Source organism: Pantherophis guttatus, chromosome 3 (genome assembly GCF_059756535.1).
Source record: "Pantherophis guttatus breed Tessera chromosome 3, ASM5975653v1, whole genome shotgun sequence".
Lineage (NCBI taxonomy): Eukaryota > Metazoa > Chordata > Lepidosauria > Squamata > Colubridae > Pantherophis > Pantherophis guttatus.
Window position 1 is genome coordinate 166,651,364 of NC_142065.1, and position 26,988 is coordinate 166,678,351.

A 26,988-nucleotide genomic window follows, 5' to 3' on the forward strand; every position below is an offset into this window, starting at 1 on the left:
AAGATTCTTGTCTAAAAATTGGAAAGCTGTTGCCAGTCATTGTACACAATATAATATTGCATGGTATGAACTCTCAGGTGGCTTGACACTTTCTAAATAGCTTCAGAATATAAGCAACATTACTATTTTCTCTATTTCATACCATCATTGAATTGGATGGGGTCATTTAAATCATCTAATCCAATCTTTTACTCATCCCCTCATGAGTGAATGGAGGCAAGTGTGTCATCTCCATCTGGTAAAATGACCCTTGAACTGGAATTTGCTTTTCTGTAATTTAAGGCCATTATTTCAAGTTCTTACCTTCTAAAATAATAGAAAATATGTAATGGCCTTCATTTGTCTGCCACCATTTTAGATATTTCAACTGCATTATATCTCTCTTTAGTTATCTCCTCTCAAAGCTAAATGATTTTAGTCTATCTTTGAGGATTTAATTTCCATTTTTAAATATTTTCAGTTATAATTAGAAGACAGATCAAAGTAGCAGAACTAATAATTTTATATTTTTATCCCACCTTTTGTATATATAACTCAAGGTGGTGAACATAATTCTCTTGCCTCCCATTTTTCTCATAACAACAGCCCTGTGAGCTGGGCTGGGCTGGGCTTGGCTTGGCTGAGAGAGTGGCTAGCCCCAAGGCTGGTTGTAATGCCTAAGGAAAGACCAGAATTTATCATCTCCTGGTTTCTAGGCCAGCACCATATTCACTGCATCAAAATCTCATTTTTTTTACTGTATATACAAAATAATACAGACTAAATAATACATAATAAAGTCAAGTTGTCTTCACTGCTTTATCTCTCTGATTAGTGGTGGATTTTATTTCATTTCATTTAAATGCTTTATAGGGCTGCCCAACTCATAAATAGTGATGCTGGATTCCTAAATACTATTAAAACATTAACAAAAATAACAACACACACAAAGAGAAAGCATAACTGAGGCCAGGCCACAGCATATTCTTGTGCCAGAGCTATTAGAAGACAAATTTATCTAGTGCTGTGGCCTAGGGGAAGAGCTAGGTTTCCAAGGCCTTATGGAAGGCCAATAGGTTATCATTTGAGTTATTATCTGCAAAGAATGATCAAACAGGACAGAGACAGTTTATGAGCTCTTTCATAATTTATAAAACAATGAAACTACCATTTTCTCACCTGCTACTTCAGAAAGAAAAGGAACAGCATTTTTTAAAAAAATCTTGTATAATATCTGGTTTATTTTATTCAGTGATCTGCTTCAGTTCTTAAGCAGAAGCAGGGATGTTTACAGAAAGTATTAACTCTGAAAACCAGGTTAGGAATAAATAAGCATTTTCAGAAATCTGAATTGATCACATATAGAATGTTTTTTTTAAAAAAAAAAACAAACTGCCAATTTGGCCTTAGGTCTTAAACCTTATAAAATTATATGACATATCCACAGGGTTTATCTATATTAGCAAAACAATGCTTTCTAAAATTCAGGTTCATCGCTGGTTAAATTGGCAGCAGTGATTTTCCAGTTCTTCATACATCCATGAAACAATTTTCTAAAGCTTGACTTTCAACATTTTGGCAATTAGGTTCAAGGCAATTTGTGGGACATTGTGACATAACTAGCTAGGAGAGCAGGAGATATGTGGGATAGAAACAACATGCTGTTTTGCACACATTAGTATTACACAAATTGCTCCTAGAGCTGCAATAAAAGCGTGAGCAGACAGCATCTGGCACACTGCCATTTGTTGCCTAATTTAAAAGCGATTCTCTTTTTTAAAGATACATTTTCTTTTTGGCTTGGCTTTTTGAGTTCCGTTCTATAGAATGAATTGAAATAGAAACTAAGAGCTTGCCTAAAGTCCAAGTAACAAACAGACTGCTATGTTCAGTATGTCTAGAAACACTTTTGGTTTTAATTTCCTCCTTATATGGTCAATTTATGACAAAGGCATATAGAATTTATGGAGATTATTCCAGGATACAATTTAGCTTTTTTATCCATTGGTAAGATCAACACAATCACTTTAGAATAATGTATATTATATTAAAAGAGGAAAAGTATACATCTTGCCTGCCCTGTTTGCTAATTAAAGAATCATGCATTTATGGTTCTTAAAATTCATTGCAAGCACAACTGGGAATTATTTATTTATTTGTAGTATCTGGAATTTTCCTAAAGATTCTGAAAATCTGTGCAAAATCTGCACCATTTAACTAAAAATGTTGTGTAGTAGGGTGCAAAAACAATACAAATCATATAGCCATTATATTTGATGTATAGAGACAGACAAGTGTACTGTAGTGAATCAACTCATGAACTTGGACAGAGGATTTTCTAGTTCAAATTTCAACTGATCATGGTGACTTTGGACCTTAGTGATTGTCAGCCCAGCTTATCTAGCAGAGGTATTTTGGCAAGGATAAATGGGAGGAGAACCCCACAGATATTTTCTCAATCTCATAGACCAGTGTTTCTCAACCTTGGTAGCTTGAAGATGGGTGGACTTCAACTCCCAGAATCCCCCAGCCAGCAGCGCTGGCTGGGGGATTCTGGGAGTTGAAGACAACCCATCTTCAAGCTACCAAGGTTGAGAAACACTGTCATAGACAAAATGTAGGATATCAGTATAAAAGCTTCCAGTTTTGCAATATCATCTTTTACATGATAAAATGCCCATTTCAAATGTTGAGTGCTTACAATATTTCTTCATTTAGTTCTGTTCCATTGGGACATATTAGTCCTATGAAAGAATATCATTTTGAATTAAACATATATGCTTGAGAAGATCTTCATGCTTACATAGTTTTTTTTTTAATGAAACATATTTCAGTATGAAAACAAGCATTTCTAGGGCTTAAAGAAATTGACATAACATGTACAAATGTGAAATCAGCCCTATTTCAAAGAGGTCTTTCATATACAAAAAGCTATTCACTCAGGAGCAACAAAATAAAATGTAAAGCATGTTTGACTTTGATCCCCACAATTCCAAGAACAGCACAACTCATATTGTGCTGATTATGGATGCAACTCGTGGCGCTCATATAACATCTCTCCTGCACGAGCTGCACTGGCTCCCAGTGGTCTTCCGGGTGTGATTCAAGGTGTTGGTTACCACCTTTAAAGTGCTCCATGGCTCAGGACCTGGGTACTTACGAGACCGCCTTCTGCCACCGATAGCCTCCCACCGACCAGTTCGCTCCCACATAGAGGGACTCCTCAGGGTGCGGTCAGCGAAACTATGTTGGCTGGCGACACCCAGGGTGAGAGCCTTCTCTGTGGGAGCTCCTGCCCTTTGGAACGAACTGCCCCCGGAAATACGCACTATCTCTGACCTCCCAAGTTTTTCGCTGTGCCCTCAAGACCCTGTTCTTCCGACAAGCAGGGCTATTTTTGTAAAGGAGTTTTAAATTTTGAGTTTTACATTTTTGGGTTTTTGATGAATCTTGGCCATAAATGTAATAATTTTAATAATTTTTAAATTTAATTGGGATTTGTATTGTGTTTTTACTTGGCTGTGCACCGCCCCGAGTCCTTCGGGAGAGGGGCGGTATAGAAATAAAATTATCTATCTATCTATCTATCTATCTATCTATCTATCTATCTATCTATCTATCTATCTATCTGATTTCCTAAGAAAATTGTATAAGATCAGTAATAAGAAATAGCCTTATGCTAAGTACTGTTAAGGAAAGGTAGATTTCCCTCCATCTTGAAATGGGTGGGTAAAGGAAAAAGTGCTATATAACAGCTATTACAATATTGTTCATAGCATTTGTGTAGGAACAGATGCAGTTTGAATTAAACATGTCCCATTTGGTTCAGTGTGTCATTGCTTGTTGATTTATGAATCCCATATTTCCTTCATCCTCTCAGGCAGAATGCAAACTTAGTGCTGCCTGTTTAGTGTCAGTGAGAAAACAGTAGCCTCTGTTTGTGCCATGTGGCAGGAGGGAACAATCTTTGGGATAGCCAAGAATTGCATATAACATTTTGGGTTGACTAGTGGGGTAGGGCTTTGAAATTTTGAAAAGGTTCGTTGTTTTTTGTTTACATGAGATTCAGGCTTACCTGCATTCAGGCTTACATCTGTTTCTTGCTTCAACAAAGGGGAACAGGGCTTTCAAGTTATAGCTATCACTTGAGAATTATGTTTTTTTAAAAAATCAGAGCCACATATATGCTTAGGGTCACAGTTTTCCTCCCCTTTATTTTAAGAATTTTTCCATATAATTGTAACATGCTTTCTGTGGAATCCTCCCCCCCCCTTGTGCAAGTCATATCCATGATAACCTGGTTCAAGCACACAGCACTTTATGTTAAACCTAACTCTTGGCAAGGATTTAGGATGAAGACACAAAGCTTGTTGTATAACTTTTTCCTTAAAAACCTCAGTCAAATTTCATCTGGTAATCCTATTCTATCTTTATATAGTGTACAGTAAACAAGTCCTTGTTCTTATGCTCACTTTGTGTCTCTCTCCTCCCCCCAAATGTCACTCAATAAGGGCAAAAGAACAATTACATTCTGCTCTATATTGAAGATTAAGATACTTTTTTAGGTAACCTGCTGCTTAGGCACTTCATGAATCTGAAGGATCTGTGTGGTCCAGATGAACAACAGTATTAAGAATTTAGCCCTTACCAGCTTCCCATGTTGCTACTTCTGGAGAACAATGATGAACTTTACAAATTATGCTAAGCTCTAATGTGATTGTGGCTTACCATTTTGAGTGAACTCAGACAAATGTGGCCATCATGTATGCTGCCAGAATTCAACTAACTCAACTAACATAATTAAATCAAGAATTTTCATAACAAATGGACAACGTTGATAACATTTTAAAATAGATATTTACAATAAATTCTGGCAGGGTATATGATGTCTATAAGTAAATAAAAATAAAAACTATATAATGGTTCCGAAGTTGAGAAGTAATGAAATGGGCTCAAAGGAATTACTATTCCAAAGAGCTGTAGTAGTATATTTTGACAGTTTCTTGCTGTGTTTTGAATTTGTCTTCATACTGTAACTTGTATTTTCCCAAAGAATAATGAAAGGAAGGGGAGAAAAACCATCTAGCATTTATTGTTTCCTTGACAAGGTTCTTTGCAGGAGTGCCTGTGATTTATGAAGCCATAATATACCTCTTGTGTAGAAGAAAACTGTGGGAGGTAAGAGACAACTGGGTGGAACAAATCAAGAAAATAAAGTTCTTGTCATAGGAGGAAAACTCTTATGTGTCATTGACAGATCTAATTTCTGTTAATCTAATGTATGAAGTTTAACATTGGCTGGTATTATACGGAGAAATGTGTTTTCATACAAATTTAATGTAGCTTCGAGGGTCTCTTTTCCTCTATGTAGTTTGAAATGCATGAGTTTTCCCTCCTATGTACAGAGATAACTGCCACAACATGCTGTGTTCTTGGTGATTACTAAGCACATGTGAATTGTGAGGGCAGAGTCTTATTTATGATAAAGGCCTATAGTATGCTGTAGAACTGAATGGTCATTCCATCTAACAGATGAGTTATGTTATAGAAAACCTGCTTTGTTAACACACTTCTCTGGTAAGTGATAAATTCTATTAAGTATATTAAGTATAATTTTTTTTCACTAAATCAGTACGTTAGTGATTGATGTTACTGATTCTGACTACTTTGTTTTGAAGATTTAGAACTATGGGATGTTTTCAGCCTGTGATTCAATGTCAACTCCTTGCTGAACTCCTTGTTTTGCAATTATTTTCTTGCACGCTACTGTTACTTTTTAGAGAACGCTACTTCTGCTACCTCTCCTTGTAAGTGTGAAAATAAGCTGCTCTTTTTCCCAGCTGAATTCTTGTCTTGCTAGTTCTGTGTTGCAAAGCACTGGCTCTTCCTTGACGCTTGAAGTATATATACAAATGTAGATTTTTGCAAAAACATATTAGGAAAACTAAGCCTGGTCCATGTTATAATCCTGAAACTTGCAAGCATTCATGTTGGTTGGTTGGTTGGTTGCAAAAAATGCTGAGATGACTTCTTGTGATTTGGAAGGAGTCGTTGCCTTGCAACTAAGAACATGAATTGTTCTCCTCAGCAAGCTTTATTGAAATGTTCAGAAAAGCTGTTGCATTATATTGGTAAGGAGCTGGGTTTTTGTCATGTTTCTTCTTCCTGGTGGAGAAGAAAATGGAGAGCTCCATGAATCCCCTAAGAAGTCTGCTGTTATTCCCTTTTGATAATTAGAAAGGAGTAGTAGTTTGCTACAGTACTTAGGTGTGGTATGGAGTCATAAAGAAACTTATAGAATTATAAAATACTTTATTTGGCCAAGTATGATTAGATACACAAGGAATTTATCTCTGGTGCAGAAGCTCTCAGTGTACATGCAAAGTAACCGAGTAGTAATCATCATAATAAGGATACCAATAAGGGGGATAGTAGAGAAAATGAGAAGGACAATAATAATAATACTACAGCCATGCAACATGGGTAAATACACTTAGACATAAGACGATACTCTAAAGATTAGGTGTTCAGCAGAGTGATGGCACGAGGGAAAAAACTGTCCCTGTGTCTAGTTATTTTGGCATGCAATGCCCTATAGTGGCATCTTGAGGGGAGGACTAGTAACAGTTTATGTTGTAACAGGTTGTGTCAGGTCTGTAGATATTTTCTCAACCCTCCTTCTGACTCGCACATTATACAGGTCTTCTATGGAAGGCGGGCTGATTGCAATTGTTTTTTTTCCCTGCAGTTCTAACAATCCATTGGAGTCTGTACTGTTCTGTTTATTGCTGTATCAAACCAGACAGTTATAGAAGTACAGATGACAGACTCAATAATTCCTCTGTAGAACTGTATCAACAGCTCCTGGGGCAGTCTGAACTTCCCAAGTTGATGCAGGAAGAAATTCTTTGTTCTGTCTTTTTAATGATGGTTTTAGTGTCCATTTCAAATCCTGGCAGATATAGAACCTAAAACTTGAAGGACTCTATTGCTGATACTGTGCTTGAATATAGTAAGAGGTGATAGCATAGGACGGATCCTCCTAAAATCCACACTCATCTCTACAGTTTTAAGCATGTTCAGCTCCAGATTGTTCTGGCTGCACCACAGGGCCAGTTGTTCAACCACCTGCCTATATATGCAGATTCATTACGGTCTCATTCGAGACCAATGACTGTTGTATCATATGCAAACTTCAGTACTTTAACAGAGGGAACTTTAGAGATGCAGTTAAAGGTATAGAGAGAGAAGAGCAATGGATAGACCATACAGCATCAGAAAATCAAGAATATACTGTACTTGGGAAGTTCTTACTTTAGAACAGTCTGTCTCAATCTTTGCAACTTTTAAGATGTATGGATTTCAACTCCCAGAATCCCCCAACCAGCATGCCCTTGCAGAGGTTGAGAAACACAGTTTTAGAAGATCATTTGCTGCAGCTTATCTGTTACTCTTTTAACATCTGCTAATGCTATAGGAACCTTGTCTCCTTTGTCTCTGGATAGCGATGGTTATGGGTTAGTTTTTCATGCATTTTTTTATGTGTTAGATTTTGAAACATTGATACAGTAAGTAATGATTGAAAATAATCTGTGTTTATAATATGCTGAAGAGCTGTTCCAAGCTCAAAGCTTCACACACCCTTTGTTGCTTTGAAATAATTTATGGCTGCTGTGAGCCATTAAAATTTAGTCCGCAGATATTCTGCTGTTCCTTTCCTGATAATAAACCTTCAGAAAGAAAGTTATATTTTAAAAAATCACAAGGCACAAAACCTGGGTTTTTGTCCTTCGCATTTATTATAATTTTATGAATTTGACAATTTATTGTTTTAAATTTAAATATGTTTATTTTAATTTCTTGGACTGTTTTTTCCTATGTTTATAAAATATATGAAATAAGTTTATATATCCAGATCTTATTTTTTTTTAATGGATGGTTCTCATTTTTAAAATGTTTTAGATTTCATATGTAAAGAGCTTAAAATGGAAAGGGGAAAACTTCTTTTCTTTCTCTCACAAGAATAAACACATTTTGCCAAAATCTTATTCTACAACATTTTAGAGCCGTAAAAAAGAAATTTCCTACCCTTGCCCTTTTTACCTAAGGTGGCTGTAAAAATTGTTAATGCAAATGAAGTATGTCACTTTCTGTTGTGTGATGCTAATTGGAAATGGATCATTGCAGTTTATGGGGCAGTTACCCCTTTCAGTGCCCAGTGAATGGCCTGCATTCAGTGATGCTACCTCATTGATTTCCTGACCTCTTTTGCACCAAAAGAACTGAGAAGAACTAAAGATAAACATGGAATTGATGTTGAAGTTGACATAATACAGTATCTGTGAATAGTGAATTTACATTCACGGGGAAGTAGAGCAAACCATTATGACATGATGTTTTCTTTACGGTTTACATTTCATGCTTCTGCTTTATTCCCTCCAGAGAAATTGAACTGCAAGATCAGTAATTCAAAAGTTGATGTGTATAGTAGTTGAACTGATCTGGAGGGCACCAAGGTGGGGAAAGACAACATTATTGTGTCTATGTTTGTTTAATGGTTTCTGGCATCATCTGATACCATCCTAAATTTTTCTTTCATTTTTTTTGTTCCACAGGGAGATTTTAATTATATATCTACATAACCTATATTGCCCTATTGAAGAGGTACATGTTTTATTTCATTTTTTATATTAATTTACTATAATATTTTTTTAAATTCTGGAGTTTACTGAACTATAATTTCTGGAATGTGTACAAATATAAGTAAAAAGTTTAAATCCTTTTGCATAATTTTAAATTTCAGTGAGTTTCTCTTCACTAATATTGTGGATGATATGCTTAATATCAGTAGTTATTGAGGACCCAGATTGTGGGGGCAATAAGCCAACTTTGTATAGAACAACACCGCTTAGGGGGTCCAAAAGCCCTAATAAGCAGGTATATACAAAAAAAAAAAAGTATACAGGCTATTGCTATAATGCGTTGTAAGCCACCCTGAGTCTACGGAGAAGGGCGACATATAAATTGGATAAATAAATAAATAAATAAATAAATAAATAAATAAATAAATAAATTAGTGTGTTTCAAATCCCATCGATATTGGTTTGCTCATGGTTGCGCTCGCGCTGGCACACACAAAACACTTCTGCGCCTGCGCAGAAGCGTCCAGGTGGTGGGTGGACCCTCCCGCCGCCACCGCTACCGGTTTGCCCAATCCGGTAACCCACCACTGCTTAATATTGGGAGAAACATGCTTAATATTTGGGGGGGGGGGGTCAATATTGCTTCAATTAGTAACACAGTTCTTATCTGTAGTACAATGTGGCAAATAGCCTTATTTGTTTTATCTTGAAATAATTGTCTTCATTAAAGCTGGATGATGACAATATCTTCTTCAAAAAATGTGAAATCATGTCTATTAATAATATTAGACTCTGATATTAAGAAAACTGTACATAGTCATACAGTGATCTAATATAGAAGTTAGAATTAGTTTTCCACTTTTTTTACATTTGTCTTTTCTTTTGAAAACAGACAATTAAATATGTTTATATTGCTTTCACACTTAAAGTTGAAGTTCACACTTAAAGCTATTTTTAAATTGGTTCAGATAGGATTTATTTAAAAGGATGTTTCTAAAAGTGAAATGCAAATAAGAAATATAGGATAAATCTTTTTGAATCTATTTATTAAGCTACGTGGTTTCTAAATACTCACTGTACAATAGGATAGCTATTTAATGCTTTCTCCCTCAATCAGACACTTCTGTAAAGGTGTGATGTTGTTTTACTCAGTAGGATGTCATTTGGTTTCTTTGCACTTCAAAAAGATCTAAGGTTACTGATTATGACTTTGCTATTTCCTGTTTAATTGTTATGTACTTAAAAGGATTCCAAGTTTTAAAACCACATGGCAAAGAACACAAGTATAAATCCTTCAGACTTGTAGGTCTGTAAAGTTGCAATATCTTTTTCCATTGTCTTTCTTTTAAAGATGTGCATTTTTAACTCCATGAAAATATCCCTAAGGAGAGGCAGCACTCATATGAGTGCTAAGTCATCACTTTCTTCTACATGCACAGGAAGAAAAGGTTCCATGCAAAGAGATGATCCCATGCATTTTCCTTTTTCTTCAGAAGAAGAAATGCAGAAGAGGAATAATCCAAAATCAGAATAATTTGTACAGCAGAATGTTGGTGGCTTGTGCATAAACTTATTGATGACATGGACCAAAATGCAAAACAAACAAACAAACAAAAACACACACAACTTTTATTATAATACTGCTAGAAGCATCATTTCTTGAATAATTCATTTTTGTTGCATGAGGAAGCCAGTTTTTCTTTAAAAATCAATATTGGCTATTCCAGAGCAACACTAACCTAAGATCTGGAGTTGTTAAAAGAGTCGGGCAGCATATAAATGTAATAATAATATCTAGGACAACATAAATACAAATGTATTAAAAACATATTTACATAAGTTCACTTTACAGCAGTACATACACAAAATTACACAAATACAGTTAGCTCTTGACTTACAACAGTTTGTTTAGTGACAGTTCAAAGTTACAACAGCACTGAAAAATGTGACTTATGACCATTTTTCATAGTTATGACCTTTGCAGCATCCCCATGATGATGTGATCAAAATTCAGATGCTTGGAACTGGTTCATATTTATGACCTTTACTGTGTCCCAGAATCATGTGATCATATTTTGAAACCTTCTGACAAGCAAAGTCAATGGGGAAGCCAGATTCACTTCACAACCAAGTTGCTAATTTATCAACTGCAAGGATTCATTTAACAACTGTGGCAAGAAAGTCATAAAATGGGGCAAAAGTCACTTAACAAACTTCTCAAACAGCAAATAAGACCTCCTATTAAATAATCCTGTGTGGTATAAATACACAAGGCCTTATACTCCTTTTTAATAGTGACATTTTGTGTGAGATTTTCTTTTGGAATAACATCTGAGAAATACAATACATACAGAGATGAACTTCTCTTTTCATGTAATAGATGGAAATGAGTGCTCACCAAACTGACTATAATGTTGCTAAATATTTTCATATTATGAAAATGTAAAGGTTTTGAGGGTAATATACAATTCTACTTAACAGTATTGTTTTGGTAATTAGCATATATTAGTGCCAATTGATTTTTATTTCTAAACACAATTAAAAACACTTTTATTTTAAAATATTATTTAAATAGATTAAAAGAATTACTTGTCCAGTTGCCCCAAGAAAACAGCATCCTTTAATACTGGGTAGGAATTAGTGCATCTCCATGCTTTATGGCAATTGTTATTGCTGGTCTACCCGTAGCGTCTCCCTTCATAGTTTGGTCTTGTGTACATGGATGGCAACATGCAAGGTGCTGTGAGAGATAGGTGATGTTGTCCTGACCTGAAAAGTTTAGTTTAAAATAGGAGTGAGCTAATTTCAACCTGCCAACAAACAGGCATTTCCTCCATCCTAGACTCCTGCTTCTATAGTGGCAAAGAACTGAGAATAGGATGGATAATCCTCCACTTGGGCTTTTGGTTGTTTGATCACGTGCTTCAGCTCCTTGGAATGTAGCTTCTCTTGATGTTATCCTTGAGAGAATGGTGTGCTTAGTAGCTGTGATCTAAGGTTTAAACAATTCCATTAGGATTGAAAGGCATTCAAAACAAGTGTTTTGTTATGCAAAGGAATGCAAACAAAACCCTTTCTTTGAATAATTGAACAGCTGTGTCTTTTTCAAGATTTAGGTGGTTGCTTTGAAAGCAGTTTGTAGTGTTCCTGAACTCATCCAAAGACTGCTAGCTGATCAAGATTAGATTGCCCATTCATTCCAAGGTTATGGACCTTGTGATTTTCTGGAACAGAAACAAATATCCACTCATCAAAATACCTTCAGCAAATATGATGGCTTCCCCCTCTGTCGTGTATTTGACTTTTTTTGAATTACGAAGTTTATTACCCACTGTACTGTAAGTTACTATTAAGAGGACTGATGTATTTGAAAGGCTAAAAAAATTACTAGGTTGCTTTATGAAAAAGAGACCAAACAGAAATAGTTGAGTTGGCTACCACCATAGAGGTGAAAATGCACAAAAACACCTGTCATTCATTCATTTGCAATATATTGATTGGGCAACACTGAATAAAACATTATCCCTTGAAAATACTGACTGCAGTGGTGAGAATACAAGCCCTAAAGAATGAAGAAGTCAGACACCTTAATCTTCATCAGATTGAATTCTGTCCTGTTAAATATAATACATGCTCTGTGTTTTATGATGCAATACCTTTAAACATTTAAAGGTTATTTACAAATGTTCCTAGTGACAGGTTACTGGCTAGTAACTATCAGAGTCATTTTATTTTTTTGTTTTCCAGAAGGGTTTTCCTTTACTTTGGGTCTCTAAGAATTGAAGAACAGAGGCAATTTTAGTTGAGTTCTCTGTAACAATTCTACATATCGCTTCCCATATTGTTCTGGAGGGCTCTAAACTTTTGGAATAGAAATACAAAGGGCTGGAGAGAGAAAACTGGTCAGAAATAATTTACATCCTCTTTTTCTATTTTTACAGCAACCCAGCAAGCCTTAATTGATATGCTGAACTCAGTTGATTGATCTCAGAATCCAACCTCCTTTACAGTATTTAGATACCTTAAATACTTCAGTTGATAGTGCTGCTTGTATTGACATGTACAGTTCAATCGCATTTGCTGCCTGGGAAAGCAGGCCAGAATGTTAATCCGGGAACTGGTTTGAAAAGATGTTCTTGAGCAAATTACTTCAAGAAGAGAGTCAGATCATTCCCTAGTACAGTTGTGCAAATCCATAGTTAACTCATCAAATTTAATGGGGTTTATTCCCTTGTAAATGGGTATTATATTACCCTAAGGCTAATCTTTTTAAATAGTTATGCACTCAGCATATTTAAGAGGCAAATTCAATTTTTACAGCAGGGTTGGCAGCACTCTTAAAGTCTGAATCAAGCTTTGGCCAGAGCCAACTTATGGCATAGAACAGGGGTCTCCAATCTTTCTGACTTTGTAGACCGGCAGGGGGTGGATGGTTCCTTGCACAAATGGAGTTGCATGTGCTTGTGCATCCGGATGCTGCTTGCACGGCCAAGTACTAGGCCATGGCCCGGGGGCTGGGGATCCTTGGTATAGAAACAAATCTCAGTTAAAGGAAGAAATAGGGATGGCGGTAGAAAAGCTGATCTTAATCAGTTAAAAATGTTTATCAATGTTTTTGTGGTTACTCTCATCTTCCATGCTTACATTGCTTTCTGAGTCTCCCTTGCTTTACATCAAAGGGCTTTGATATATATTAAAAAATCTCTGCTTCTAAAAAGGCTGACATCTGAGGCATAATATTTTTTGCCACTTGAATGTTAACACAGCCAGCAACTTCAGTTGCCATCTTACGGTCGAAATATTTTGTTTTTTTTTAAGTAAAAATAGGAATTACTCAGTGTACTCCTGCAATACTCTGCTCCAACGTTGTGCTCTCCAATTATGTTGGACTTCAACTTCCTTGTTCATCAGCCAACATAGATGTACAGTAGGTCATGCTACTTTTACAAGATGCTGAGAACTATAGGGCTACGCATCCAGGGAATGTTAGCTTGAGGAAGAGTTCCTTAGTAAAATTGAGATAATGTAATATGCTTCCACTGTTTTCCCAATGGATTTAAAGAATCCTAGTGCAAGAATAAAATTGGCCAATTTAGATTAATTATTTCTCTTTCTGTGCAAGTACACACAGATACTATAGTGAACTTTTTTGCTGCTTGTTTTACTTTAACTTAGCTTCTCTTGTATATTCAACTACTGTAGTTTATAAACCATGATTTATAGTTTAGCATATTGGGAGAACAAATTATACTCTATTTTATTAACTGTATTTTAATAAACTGAAGGTTAGTGTAATGTGTGAATCTAATTTATCTCTCTTGTTTTACAAGATATACATACATACACCTTCTTCAAAGGATAGTTTGCCTCAACCAATAGACTCAATCGATCAAAACACCTGGTTGCCATTATTTTTATATGTAAAGCTATTGAATTTGATGGTGCTTCTATTAAGACCCCCTTGTGTAGGAAGATTGCCTGAAATTTCTTAAGTCCACATCATTCTAAGAAGTTTGAAGATGAAATTGCTTTTAAATTTGACAATATTGATGTGTGCTGAAAATGTTAACTGGCTTTTCTATCTGCTGTGGGTTAAAAAATTAATTGGGTGGGGTACTTTTTTTGTTTAACCTGGACAATCACATGTTCGGTGTAAACCAGCAGTGAAGAGTAACTGTGAACTTCTAGTGGTCCTTGTTGCAAACTGTTGATCTGACAAGGTTTCACTGTGGTTTTTTTATTTCTTCAAATAAGGGCAGAGCTGCATGAACAGGCACTGTTCTTCAAAGCCCAGCCGACTTGTGGGTGGCGGGGAAAGGAGGACTGGCATTGTTTCTGGGAGCAGGCTATTTAACTCCTTCATGCCTTTTGTTTTCTTTCTTGGATGAAGAGACTTGGGCCCAATGAATTGTTTGACATGGTTGATTTCTTAACTAAGGCATTGACTTCAGAGTAAACAATTAGCAGCTGTTTCTTCCTTCTATTTTCTTATCAGACAGGAATTCTGTATGACTACATTGAAGGGGGAAATACTAGAGAATTGGCATGGTTCATTGTTGCAAGTTCTCTGGAGCCCAATTTTGAAACATAAGAAAGAAAATACTTTTTTCATGGTGTCCAAGAAAAAAGTTGGGTTACTGGTATGCTGGGAAGAAAATATTTGCATATTTTGTTGTTTCTGCTTGCATTTGTTTTTTACTAAAATAAGTTTTTATTGCCTGGAATTTGTGATATTCAATTCTGCTAATGTGCTGATCCCACATTTCCACTGAGGTTCAGTGTGCAGTGTCAAGGGTCTTGCTTGGTGCCAGAATGGATGCTGTGTGGTTTGTTTGAGGGACTAAATCAAATTATCTGTAATGTTTTTAAAATGTGGCATTGACTTTAGAATGTGTTGGGTAACAAGGAGCAAGTCCATGTTTCAGTGATTTAGAGCAAGCACTCTGAAGGTTAAGTCTGTTTTTAAATCGAGAGAATCAAATGTATTTTAAGTAGCTATGTGATGATTATTATGTTATCCATCCAGTCATGTCTGACTCTTGGCAGTTCTATGGCCCAGGTCTCTCCATATCTTCTAATCTTGCACTACTTCTTTCAAGTAACTACATAAAACAACATAAAACTTATGACAAGAATACACAATAGTGTTGTTTAGCTATTTTGAATTATAATCCCCCAAAATCCTATCCAACATATCCAGTGTTTAGGGTTTTGTAATCCAACACATCTGAAGAGCATCTCTCCTTTCCTTAGTTTATTTTAGGCATTATATTGGTGTGGTGCATGCAATAAGAATGTCATTATAGAATTAATCCTTCACTGTAGACTTTGAAAGCTGCATGTAGATTTTCACTACTCCTGCCTTAAATTAAGGAAGCATATCCTGAAATAAACAGCTCCCTTTTAAATGAGGCAGATGTTAATTCTGTCTCTCCATGTATTTGCCATGTACATTTTAAACATAATTGCAGGGCCTCAAGCCACTTTATACTCCAGTTTAAATTGCCCCTGGGGGATGGATATCTGGGTGTGGGTGTGGGTGGGTATAGGTGTGACAGAGAGAGAGAGAGTGGGAAAGAGAGAGCGCTTTTCATCTGAAGTGGAGATCTTGGGTAAAGAATTAACCCCTTCTTTTGCACAATTACCCAATCCCTATAACTCTCCCAACTCTCCTTTTAAATGCAATTTAGCTGTAAACAATTTTCTATTTTTATTTTTACCCAAATGATGGAGTCAATACACTATAGTAATGTGGTAAAAAAAAATCAGGATTCTCGTAGCATCTAATTCAACCAATACATTTTATTAAAAGGCATAAAGTTTCATGAGCTGCAGCTTACTTCATCAGATGCACAAAATAGTAAAACTGATACAGGATTTAAATTTTACCAGATTCCTGATTTTTTGTCACCATAGATCAACACAGTTCTCCTCTTCCAATGTATGGTAATATAAGTGCATCTACAGCATGACTTGTTATTGGGCCAGCTTTGCTCCAATTATCAGAAAAAGACTATTCAACAAGTATATGATTCAACAAGTGTTGGAAGAAATCTGGGTTCAGTTCCAAATGGGAAGAAAGATACTGGGAGAGAGAGCGAGAGAGAGAGAGAGAGAGAGAGAGAGAGGGAGGGAGGGAGGGAGGGAGGTTGAGGTTGAGGTTGAGGTTGAGGTTGAGGTTGAGGTTGAGGTTGAGGTTGAGGTTGGGATTTATACCCTCTCTTGGGCCCCACCTTGGAGCTTCCTGTTCCTGTGAAAGAAATGTATTCTGATTGGTTGTCAGACTCCCATAGGGCTATGGAGGGGTAACTTTGTAGCAGTAGTGGGTTTCAATTTCGGCCACTACCAGTTCGCTCGTGGGTGCACGTGTGGCACTTCTGCGCATGCACAGAGATGTCCAGGTGGATGGGCGGAGCCTCCTGCCGCCGCCGCTACTGGTTCGCCTGATCCAGGGTGAACCGGTAGCAACCCACCACTGCTTTGTAGGTTGTCTGAAGTCCCAGGCTTGGTTGAATCTTGCTGGGTGATGCAATCTCCCAAGGTGCCATGTGATTAGTTCTGTTGCTAGATGGATAAAGAGCTAATCTTATTATGTCCTGAGGGTGAAGATCTATTGTTTTGTAGATAAGCTGGCCCAGTTTTTTGTCTTGTAGATAACCAAAATATCTGCTGGGAGCAGGGAGCTGGGGCTGAGTTTCTGTCTTAACATTTCTATTTCTCTTTTAGGGGAAATATTCTGCCTTTTTAATATTTCCTCAAATATTTCATTCTTCTAGGAGAGGGGTGGATGCTAACTTTCTACACACGTATGAACAACTTGCCTGGTTCCTTGCTGTTAACCTTCTGGGCTAAATCCTAACCCTCTTGAGAATTGAAATTCAAATGGAAGCGAAAAAAGATCCTTTGTTACCAATAAGTGCTGAAGGGGTTTATTCTGCAGTAACTTCTGTGTTGTTGATATAATATCAGAATGGACAGATCAGATGGGAGTTGCAAGATTTTAATTTGCCTACATGAGAACCTTTGTTTTGATTACTTTAAATTACAATTTGAAGGGTTGTTTTCCTCTTTGAGTTTATTGCAGTAAAATGAAAGAAAATAATTTATTCACATTGTTAAAGTCATTATTCTTGGTGAACTATCAATCTCCCTCAGTGGGCAAGGATTGGGAATAGATTAAGAATAAGAACAGTGCATAGTAACACCTTTCAAAATGTGCAGTTGTGAAGAAAGAGGACATGTTTCAACTTCTTACAATCTTAGAGTAACCGGATCTCTATAAATATGAAGAATCCCTGAGATCTATTCTTGATTTATATATGGATATAATCTTCCGTAGGAAATTAAAACACGACATTCTAAACTTAACCTTTGAGAGTGAAGTGAAAATTTGTCAGATAAGTGAAAATTTCATTCCCATGAAACTTCTTAGCCTCCTTTTTGTGGTTCTGGGAGAAAGCTATCAAGCAGAACATTCACCAGAAAGCAGGGAAAACAAATATTTTTATGATGCAAGCGCCAAATCTAAATAGTCAAGGTATAATGGTACAGATAAATTGAAAGATTCATTCAGTCCTCACATCTTGCTTCAGGCTGCTTTTCTTGGCAGTCTCTCCAAAAGAGTATAAAGAGTACCATAAACTTTTGCTGTTGTTCCCGGGCCTGCTAATATAGCTTTCTAAAGACTCTGATCTAACTAGCCTTCTCTGGAAACAGATCACTGAGAAGTGAAATGTTAACTGCAAAGATTAGATATGTGAGTCAATTAGGAAGGTAATTTTTCATTCAAGAAGAGAAAAATGAATATAAAAGACATTGCAACATATTTTTAATTTTTTTATACTTGTATACGTGCAAAAAAATGTTTCTATTCACATTTAAGTTATTGTGGATACTTTACTGGTAAATTCATCATGAGGTATTTCTTGATTAAATGTGCATAGAGTTTTTCCTCTGTTCCATCAGTTGTTATGTCTAAAATTAAATCATGTTTTGTATTTTTATTATTAAAGAATTTATTCATAACTTTCCATCGGGTAACATAATAGGCTGACATATTTTTAAAATAAAGCTATATGCACTGCAACCACAAACAGAATAAAATAATTAAAAACCAATATAACTGTACAAATGTTTGTTGTGCTAGTTATTGTTCTGAAATTCTCTAAAGAAACAAAATCCAAATATTTTTTTATAAAGGAATTATTCTGCATCTATATTAATCTTTGAAGAAAAATTTATTCACCTGCCACATTTGCCTTGGAACAAGATTGTGATTTCTTGCCAATTCTTGATTTGAATAATTCATAGAAAAAGATTGGTAATTAGTATAAACAAAGCAGTGCTCTTCTAACATGTATAGTGATGGCTTCAGGCACCATTCTTGGTAGCTGCAATTGTGAACCATTCGAAGTTTCCAAGAACTTTTCAAAAGGAGTATTGGGAAGAATACATTGAAGTAACCAGAGCATTATGTTGTTTGTATGTACACTGAGAAATTATGCACTGGAGACAAATTCCTTGTGTGTTCAATCACGCTTGGCTAATAAAGAATTCTAATCTATATGAAAAATGCTTATGTCATTTCAGATTAAAGTGGGGAAAAAAAGCTTTTTGACCACAAATATCATTTAAGCATGCAAGAACATTCCCAAACAATGAATGATTATTATGGAAAACTGCAGCCTCAGTTAGAATAGGCTATACTCTGTGGCTCAATAATAAATATTATTGCATACTTCACAAATGATTTAGAAGAGTTGTTTGAAAAGCAATGATTTCTGTACATCTCTCTCACCCCCCGTACCTCTCCATGTGTTTCAAAGCACATATAATTTTTGATACATTCAATATATTCAATATAATTTTTTCAGGATTCATAGATCTCTTTGTTTCATCCAGAGACTTCTCAGCTGCTTCCCTATAAGTATTTATTTATATTTTTTACATCTTGCATAAATGACTCTGGATTATCTTTCCAAATTAAAAATACAAACACAATGCAAAAATAGTCCAAAATTAAGCAGAAAATGTAATAACATTAAAACAATGAAAACTGTTTAAACCCTACAGCAGGCGAGAATCAGCAGGCGAGAACAAATCACTAACTGTATACAGTAGTGCTCACCAGCCATTCATTTGTTTAAAGTTACAATGGTGCAGAACAGGGAGACTTTCAACAGGTAGTCAAAGTTGTGGCTGTCATAGTGTCCTTGCTGTCATGTGAACGTGATTCAGGCATTTGGGAATTGATGCTCATTTATGGTGGTAGCAGTGTACCACGGCCACATTATCACCATTTGAGACCCTCACAGCCAACTTCTGATAAGCAAAGTCCACGAGAAACTCAGCAGGGACTTTCAAGTCATGGCTATGTGATGTCATATTTAACTACCCAAAGTTATTTGCTTAATGACCATAGCCAGAACAGATGAATTTCCATTGGAAGTTGCGTGCTGTCACAGAATTTTCATTTTGTGACGGTGTCTCTTACCAATAGAGTTGCTAATCCCAATTGCAGTCAATAAATGAGGACAACCTATAACCGCTCTCTATGCTTCACACCACCATTACCAAATTCCCAAGCCAGATGGCAAAGCTGTGTTTTAAGGCCTTTCAGAAGGTGAAGAAAATTGGAGCCAGTCTGATCTTGGCACAATGATGTTTCCAAGAGTGAGTGTTACAGCAGAAAAACCCCTCCTCCTGGGTTCTGTCTCAGAAGACATTTTTTCATGGATGGGAACTGTAGCATGCTGTTTCTGCCAGACCTGATGGGGATGGGTAGATGTGATCAAGGAGAGGAATTCCCTCAAATAATATAACCCCAGCATAATAGATAATAAATAACATCGTCACGACCAACTGACCACACTGGCATACAAGACATATATAAGCTAAAGAGGAATAGGACAAGAAAATCCTGCTGATGATATTACCTAGTCTGGTAACAAAATATTCTGAAGCTAAATTGAAACAAGCTTGGAGAGCAAACCACTGCCAAAATCACAGCTCCATGCCATGTAGGTCTTTATAGGTTATTACCATCATTTTGAATTGAATCCAGAAAGCAAACTGGTAGCCAGGGCAGCTTGCCAAGCAAAGATGTAATATGGCACTGATCTAGGTTTGGATATAGCTGCCCTTGCCACTGCCTTTTACACCAGCTGAAGGTTCCAGATTTTCTTCAAGGAAAGCCCCGTGTTGACTGCATTAAGTAATTCATGTGACCAGGGTGGGAATGACTGAATGTAGGGTCTCTCAGTCCAGGAGTGGGTGCAACTGGTGCACAACACAAAGTTATGCAAAAGCCTTCTTTGTCATGACAGTCATCTGAGTTGTAGGTTTTGAATGATCCCCATATTGTACCCATAGTAAATTCCCAGATCCTCATGCCCTCCAAAATCAAATTCACTCAGTCATGCCAGGGTAGAGCCAAACCCTGTTGTTCCCCATCAAATCCCTACCGCCTCCAGGCAATGAGATAGGATGTGAGAAACATCACTGACTTCACCAGGGGCAGAGAGATTCAGCTGGGTATCATCAGCATGCATATACTTCGTCCCATGCTACAGATGACCTCACCCAATGCCTTCATGTAAATATTAAACAGAAGGAGAAAAAGTACTTTGTTAGGATATGGTTTGAGCCTAACAAGTTGTCCAGGCAATATATGTGTTCTGTGACTTTAATATGAATATCTATTGTGTAACTTTAAGGTTTTAATGCTGAGTCATGCTGTAATTAGGTAATGACTGGTTGTGACAGTATTTAAGCAAGGTATTGTAACGTATTCAGTTTGATGATGAAGCTGCTATGATAAGCTGCCATTGTGTGTGGAGCTGATGATAAGCTACCATTGAGAGGAGTTGCTATTCTGCTAATCATCGTTGGATGGATCTGCAACCATTGTGGTTTGTGAACCAGAGTGAGTTTGTTATTCTTAACCAACTAATGTTTGTTTGGTAAGAAGATATCTGTAACTACTGGACTGATTTTATTGGCAAAAACTTGGAATTTGTTTAAAGACTATGAGACTGTTTTTCTACTATAAAGTAAGCTTTTGATAAACCAGTTTGCATAACTCTTATTCATTGCTCTCAAGCAACGTTTCCTTGTGCATTTACTCTGCTGGTTGGTAACACAACACCAATATCCTTAACATACTTTATAGCATTCCACACTATAGGAGTGGAGAATGGGACCTCACCTCTCGCTCCTAATCAATCGATTCTGAAGAAGATTATTGGATGAGAAGCGAAATATTTAAAAAAATTAAAAAGTCCAATTGCCTTTGGGACTTCCTACTCAATTAAATAACATGTGAAACCTACTCCTTGTGTAAAGATAATGTAGTAATTAATGAAATGTATTTTTTCATTAATTAGTGATTAATTAATTTCATTAATTAGTAATTAATGAAATGTATTTTTTTCTACCTTGCTATTCCTAGAAGTGCTTGAACTTGTCTGATTTTAGTTTTGCTGAATGACTTGCAAGATAAAGCTTGTTTAGCTACTCTAGGATTTCGCATTGTTTGAGTCTGAATGCCTGCAATCAAGAACTGTGTTTGTAGGGCTCCTTCATCAGTTGGAACCCATTATTCTTTTCAAACAGTGACAGAGAGCTGCTGGTGAGAGCTATAGGCTGGTGATAAACAGAACTAAATTCAAGAGCTGTAGTTGCCAAGATGAGGGCAATTGCTGAAATCCCAGGAGTCTTACTAATAAAACAATAATAAAATACATTGCTAGTAAATAATATAATATTTACTCAGTATGAATTTGACTAACGTCTGGAAATAGTCACCATACATATATACCCTCTTTTTCTTTGTCATATTTAGATCATGCTGCCTGCCACTTTTTAGCAGAATACTTTATATAGATCAATTTCATAAAATCAATATTTTGAATGAACTCAGATATTTTACATAGGTTTTTTTTCCTAAATAAACATATTACAAAGGGTACCAGATGGTTATATACTAGTTTGAGAGTTTGTTATATAGAATACAGACATTTTATTGATCTATTTACTACAATATGTATATTACATTGTCCTTTATATGCCCAAAGATAGTTTATAACAGGAGAAAGCAGTATTACTTTTCAGCCACTCTTTACTTTTTGTTACACATTTCTTTCTTTTTTTACCACTGACCAGCATAAAAGACAAAGTAGTGAGACAGTTATGTCATTTCAAAAAGGACTGGACTTTTAAGCCCCTTATCAGTGTTTTACTTTTAATGTTTTCGATTGAAGACTTCTTGTTGTAATAAAACAATGCTGTTAAGCACATTAATGTCCTTATTTCTATGTTGTGATTTGGATGGTCATAATGGGTCACTGAAATGGCCCCAAATGGATCACAGATTACCCAAATCTGGATTACAGTATACATGTAAAAAGTTGCATTGGGCAGATAAGTGCTATTACCAAAAGTAAAATCACTTACAATAAGAAGCAATGCAATTTCCTGTAAGTGCACTTCCTTGTAATGGACTTACCAGTACTAGCTCCCAAAAGTTAATGGAACACAAACTATGAGGATCATAACGTAGAAGAAATGGTAACATATATGCAAGGCACATCTTATATTTTATTTTCTTCTCTACATTTGTTAATCTCCCTCTCAGGTTGCCACCATTTGCCAAATGCATATATGTCCCAGGATTTGGGTTTTTCTTCATTTTCAATCAGTTAAATAGTTTGAAAAAGGTTGTCGTATGATTTGATGCAGAGTACTGATTAAATGAAAATGGTGTAAAAAATATGTGTTTATGAAACATAAGAATAGCAGCAGTAACTCTCCTCCAATCTGCATATGTTTGAACTGTCCTTTCAGTGAAATATGACTGGATTTAGAATCTGGTTTAGCATAATCAGCTAACCTCCACTTGGTTCTTTTAGATTAGCTCAAACAGCACAATGGTTGGTTGGGTAACCATTATATTTGTTTAACTGCTGTAAAGTAAGTTTCTACCAATAGCTTCTTACCATTAAATGGCAATGGCAGAAGAGTGTTGCATCATCCATCATTTAGGCTTCTCCCTCCCGCTGTCTCAGCTGATAGGCAGATCTGCTGATGTTTTTAGTTGGTAAGAAGAGATCAGGAAGCAGGAAAGATGGATCAAAACAGACTGTCCTGTGAGGAAATCAGAAAACTGTTTTGTCAAGGCACTTCTTTGTCAAGGCTGCCAGAGATTAATTGTGCTCATGCACACACAACATTTCCCCTACTTGGGGAGACTAGCATGTCATCCTTCTGATCTGTGACAGGACAGGAACTCCAAAGAAAAAGACTTAATTGTCCTTACCTTGCAGTTTTCTAAGCATCTTTTAGGGTATTTAGAAAACATTCATCACATTATTTGGCTCAATCCACGATTGTTCAAAAAAGGCTGTGGATTGATTCTAAGGAGGATTTCCATTCCAAGCATCTTTAAAAGAACTAAATCCTTTAATCTTTGAGAAGGGGGGAAAACTTTGCTTGTCTTTTTCAATACTATTCTTACCATTTTAAAATGTGAAATTAAATAATGCCATTGAATAATGACGCAGATGAATATGGGTTTACGATAAATTAGCAACAGAGAAGAATTCATATTAAGCAAGTATCTAACAGGTAAAATAGATGTTAAGTGAGATGTAATTATCTAAACCGTAAAGAAGATAGATGCACTATTTCAAAAAAGCTTTTTAAAAATTAGAAATGCCATGCCAGATTCTGTACATTTAGAATGCAACTTTTTTTTAAAATGAAAATTAGAGTTTGAATAAAATGCAGATTTCTGTCAGAAAACAAGAACTTCCTAATTATCAAATTGTTTGCTTTTAGCCAGTTTTGAGTACTCCCTGCTCTCTCTAAAGGAGAACATTGTGTCTGTTTTCAAATGTACAGTTTCCAGTTTAATGAGAATCTACTGCCTGTGTTAGGTGTACACTCTTCAGAAGCATACAGAAAGAATATTAATAACCTCTGTTATTGAAATACTGTTGTGAGCTACTTGAACTACTACTTAAAATGCCACTTCTACATATGCTTTTTTTTCTAGCAGATAAAATTTTACATTTACAAAAAATAAAATTCATTGTAAAAATGTAAAATAATATAAAACTATAATATTTACACAAAACAGCTAATAAGCTGTAATGGGTTACGTGAATCCATAAAACGGAGTTAATTAAATTATGTAATGCTTGAGCTAGCATGGGTAAATATAAAGTGCAAACACAAACTGCCTCCTGAGATGTGTTTTTTAACTTCCCAAACTAATTTAAACCTTAGATTTCTCTAGGAGTCCCCCATCCACATGCTAACTAGGCCCAAGAAAGGTTCCCCAGATGCTACAACCTGCAGAGAAGCAACCAATTCAATCTTCTCTTCCTACTTTTGTATTTAACGTTTCACATGACGTGGCTGGGGAGTGTCCATGAGCCAATTGATTCTGCTCTCTACCAAATATCCTCATTATTGAAGTCTCTTAAAGACTAGGAGCAGTGAGTTCCAGGATTCAAACTGTGGACAAGGTTGATTTGAATGGCTCCCTGCTTCGAAATGTGAGTCCCCAACCTGTGGAAGATGTGGAAATGATAATGAAGATATGTAGAAGGAGGGCTAGTGAGATTGAGGATGTGGGTGGTGTGAGAATAGGACTACCGATTTACTAGTGCAGTAAATAGAACTATGCTTCTATGCAGTATACTCCATTTGCTGTTTTATAATGTTCTTGTACTTCTCTAACCTTGGTTTATGTAAAGTGCCCTTAATCATATTTGTATGCAAACCAAATAAATTGTATGAAAAGAAGGACTAGGGGTGACATGATAGCACTGTTCCAATATCTAAGGGGTTGCCACAAAGAAGAGGGAATCAACCTATTCTCCAAAGTACCAGAAGGCAGGACAAAAAGCAATGGATGGAAACTAATCAGGAGAAAAGCAACCTAGAATTAAGGAGGAATTTCCTGACAATTAGAACAATTAATCAGTGGAACAACTTGCCTCCAGAAGTTGCTAATGCTCCAACACTGGAAGTTTTTAAGAAGAGATTGGACAACCATTTGTCTGAAGTGGTGTAGGGTTTCTTGCCTGAGCAGAGTGTTGGACTAGAAGACCTCTAAGGTCCCGTCCAACTCTGTTATTCTGTATATTTATATTCTAGGCTCTTCAGTCAAGGACTGAGGTGTAAGTGAAAGCCATAATGAGAAGCATAATGAGAGTAAGTTTGGTATAATGGTCAAGGCACCAGGATAGAAAACAGAAAACCCTGAGTTCAGCTCTTGCTTTAGCCATGAAAGTGGGCTGGGCCAGTCACCCTCTATCAGCCCAATCCACCTCACAGAGTTGCTGTTGTGGGAAAAATAGAAGAAGGAAGGTATTGGATATGTTTGCTGCCTTGAGTTATTTGTAAAAATGATAAAAGTAGAAATAAATAAACATAAAATAAATAATTGATCTCTCCTTTGTTAGATCTGTGTTTCCATCCACAGAAATATTTAGGCAGAAAAGTATGCGAGGCTTGTTTGTGTGTAGCGTATGTTTGTAAACAAATTGCCTTTTAGTATGAAAAATAACCTAAAAAGAAATTTAAAATTAATATGAACGTTATGTTATTTTAATTGTATTCAGCCTTCCCACATTATTGTTTGCATGCTGTGGATTTATTTTGAGAACCACCATTAAAAAGCATCTAATACAATTTTAATAAAATCTCTTAATATTATGGACAAAGGTCTTTTTAAAGGGCAAAAAGTGTAAATGAATATGCATTTACTTCAAAGGATAATTTATTGCCGTATCCTACAGCAAGAAAGAAGATAGCTACAAGTTGCATTCACGGGGAAGGATTTGTGGAATGCACTGTTGTTTTCTGAGCAAATAGAGAGAGAATGCTGGCATGGGCAGGGTTGTGCTGACCTTACCTAGTGGTCTATCCACTGACTGACATGTTTCAAAGGTTAAACTAACTGGGGTGAAAATGTAATCGGTAGCATGCTGGCGATTTTCCAAACCACCCTGAAGAACTCAGAAGCCAACAATGATGGCTTTTGAGGTGGGGATGAAGAAGGCAGAGGTGTATACATGAAATTCAATATCTGGATCTGCCTATCTTTCTATTTGCCCCATACTCTGCTTCACAATGGAAATTATTATTTGACGAAAGTATGTTTGTTTTATATATATATATGGTCACATGCTCTCCATTTGCAACCTTTGCTGCTTGCTTCCAATAAGAAAAGTCAATGGGAAGCTGACAGGAGGTTGCAAATGACAACCATGTGACATTGCACTTAATAACTTTGCTTAATAATAGCAACCAAAAGTGCCAGCACTTGCCACCTGTATGGAAGTATGTGTCTAAGCGACATAGTCAGATGACTTTGCTCTTTATAACTGTAATTACTATCGTTAACTGAGAACTGCCTGTAATGAATAGCTTAGTCCAGGGGTCTGCAACCTTAAACACTCAAAGAGCCACTTGGACCTGTTTCCCACAGAAAAGAAAACACCAGGAGCCACAAAACCTGGGTGGGCATGACAACTCGACATCACTCATTTCCACCAGTCACACGACCTCCCCCAGCCATGCCTACCCATTAGGACAGAGAACCAGTTGTTAAAAAACATTGGGAACCACAAAACCCTTTTGACATCTCTCTCTCTCCCACCCTCCCTCCCCCTCCCTCCCTCTCGATGTCTCTCTCTCTACCCCTCTCTGTATCACTCTTCTCTGCCCTGGCCACTTCTCCATCCCCTGCCGTCACTTTTACCTTCTCAGGCCAGGCGAGGAGGGAGGGGAGGATGAGGGGCGGAGCTAGGCAGTGGTGGGATCACCCGACAGGGAGCCACAGCAGAGGGCCCAAAGA

The 26,988-nt window shown here is 36.5% G+C and overlaps 1 protein-coding gene across 18 annotated transcripts in view; it reads left to right on the top strand.

Annotated features, from left to right (window-relative positions):
- The window catches only part of GREB1L (GREB1 like retinoic acid receptor coactivator), a 152,773-nt gene that overhangs the window by 29,111 nt on the left and 96,674 nt on the right, over positions 1 to 26,988 (top strand). For 4 of the 18 annotated variants that reach the window (XM_087890492.1, XM_087890494.1, XM_087890491.1 and 1 more), the window contains exon 2: positions 8,595 to 8,643. The exons of the other annotated variants lie outside the window; for them this stretch is intronic. The gene's annotated coding sequence lies outside the window, so the exon portion shown is untranslated. The remainder of the gene's footprint in view (positions 1 to 8,594; positions 8,644 to 26,988) is intronic. 18 annotated transcript variants of the gene reach the window in all.